The sequence below is a fragment of the Schistocerca cancellata genome, chromosome 8, assembly GCF_023864275.1.
Source record: "Schistocerca cancellata isolate TAMUIC-IGC-003103 chromosome 8, iqSchCanc2.1, whole genome shotgun sequence".
Lineage (NCBI taxonomy): Eukaryota > Metazoa > Arthropoda > Insecta > Orthoptera > Acrididae > Schistocerca > Schistocerca cancellata.
In genome coordinates this window covers 584,599,162-584,601,668 of record NC_064633.1, presented here as the reverse complement: position 1 = coordinate 584,601,668, position 2,507 = coordinate 584,599,162, and positions in this window count along the sequence as shown.

Genomic DNA, 2,507 nt, shown 5'->3' with positions numbered 1-2,507 from the left:
CACAATGCTTTAAATTCATTCATTTCAACAGTTATTGCGCATAAAAGTTTGCTTCGTGGATATAGTTCTTTAATAGGCGTGAGATGTATGAAAATAACATTTAACTTCTTTGGTGATAATACTCAGTAAATGTCTAAAGATGGCCTTGTAAGCCGAAAACCGGTTAACAATAAAAGTAATATTGTAGAACAAAATCAAACTGGTGTTTTTCATTTATTATAATGTTGTTCTACCAAGAACCGACGGAAGATTCTTTTAATAAAATATTACTGGATTTTCTGTTCATTGTGAACAAGAAAAACGTTTTTAAAAAATGTGTTCATCATCTAATTTGACATTTAGAATTTTTTCGAATTTTCCTAGCTTGTACTACACATGAATAAACATAACTAGTGTAGTAGTTTATCATTATTTTTTAGTTCATTATTATTAGTTTATCATTAGGTACGAGATGATTGCCACCTGATGAAACGCGTAAGACAAACAAACCCCTTTTTCCTTGGTGCAGGGTTAATTTTTTCTGTGTTGTTATTTCCTCTGTCATTTCGTTCGCACCTGGAGCAAAGGAAGACACTCCTGTGAGCACCCTAATCTCTTTTGTCTTATCCCTGCGTGGTACGCACTTATGATGGAAGTAGTGGAATTGTTTCCTACTTTACCACTAGCACCGGTGCTCTAAATTTACCCAAAGGTAAGAAGGAAGCTTTGGGTTTAAACGCCCGTTGAAAATTTGCCCAAGAGCATTTCGAGAGAAAAAACATTGCTTTGCTGTTTCACATATCTCTGCTGCACTATCGTATCAGCTACAAAAAAAATGGCTCTGAGCACTATGGGACATAACATCTTAGGTCATCAGTCCCCTAGAACTTAGAACTACTTAAACCTAACTAACCTAAGGACATCACACACATCCATGCCCGAGGCAGGCTTCGAACCCGCGACCGTAGCAGTCACGCGGTTCCGGACTGAGCGCCTAGAACCGCTAGACCACCGCGGCCGGCTGTACCAGCTACAAGTAACTTGCTGCTAATACAGCACAGCTTCTCTGCCTTCGTTCGATGTCTTGTGAAGCTAACACTATACAACGATACAGACTTTTCCCCTGTTTCCCGTGTTTTCTTTTTCGTTCTAGTTTGTTTTCTTGATACACTGAAACAGTTATTTCAGGCCGAGTGTTGTAAATTTATTTCTTTGAATAACTATGTTTTTGTTTACATAATGCAGTTGTCGTGAATGTAATTCCTATTTTGATTGACATTCGGGAGGACGACGGTTCAATCCCGCGTCCGGCCATCCTGATTTAGGTTTTCCGTGATTTCCCTAAATCACTCGAGGCAAATGCCGGGATGGTTCCTCTGAAAGGGCACGGCCGACTTCCTTCCCCATCCTTCCCTAATCCGATGAGACCGATGACCACGCTGTCTGGTCTCCTTCCCCAAACCAAGCAACCAACCAACCTATTTTGATTGGTTCTGATGTTGCAGGTTTTCACGCTTGTTAACACGTTGTTTAAATTTATTTTCCACGGACAGAGTAACGTGGTGTTATAATTTTATAATAAACAGTAAATCGATGTATTCGGAATCTTTGAATGTGTAATGCGAAGCGAAATGTGTTGAGAGGTATAGAAACATATCGATAGGTCGCCAGAGAAAAGCGCCAGCATAGAGTCGGAAGCGAGAACAAAGTGATTGTCGTGCTCTATAGTGTGCATTGTGACTGCGTGGACGTAGAACCACTGGCTCTACCCCCCCCCCCCCCCAACAACATCGCTACCCTACCGCAGCAAGAACAACTGTAGTTTTGCTAGATCAGTTCTCTGTAGTATGCGCTCTACGCTACACGAATCGTGTATACGATGCGAGAGTAAAAGTGTTCGTAGTAAGTGAGGGGAGTGATTATTTATCGTCGTAATTACCACGCCCGCTCCCCACTACTTACATGTCCGTGACCGATGTAAAGTAACTGTATGGACGGTGATATGTTTTCTGATTTTGGTGTGTACAGCGGACAAGGAGTCTATAACCGAACGTATCACTTTGCCTATTAGTCGGAACTGCTACTCGCGACATAAATCTTAAAAAACTATGACGTGCGGACCGCTAAGCTGGGTGAATGCTTTAAAATGCAGTTTTGATTGTAGATAGCACGGGCTGTTTAGTGGATACCGCGGACAGCGAAATTAAACAGCAATATGATAACGCATTTCAGTGTCGTGAACGGGTATCAAAAACTTCAATCGAGAATGCACTATGTGCCGATCGCGGCGCAGTTTTGATGTGATTACGGTGACTGTTGTGCACGGTACGGTTTGTTTGATACGTACCGTTAAGTCAGTGTACGAGTAACTTAATGTACTTTCTTATTGCGGACGGTTGTATTGTGAAACGTGCCTAGCCGCGATAGAACGGAAAACCGTAAATCTGAAACTGTGACTAATAACAGTTAACCAACGTTATGACGTCGGGATATGTCACGCGTTAATTGAATGAAGCGTGTTTTACTTT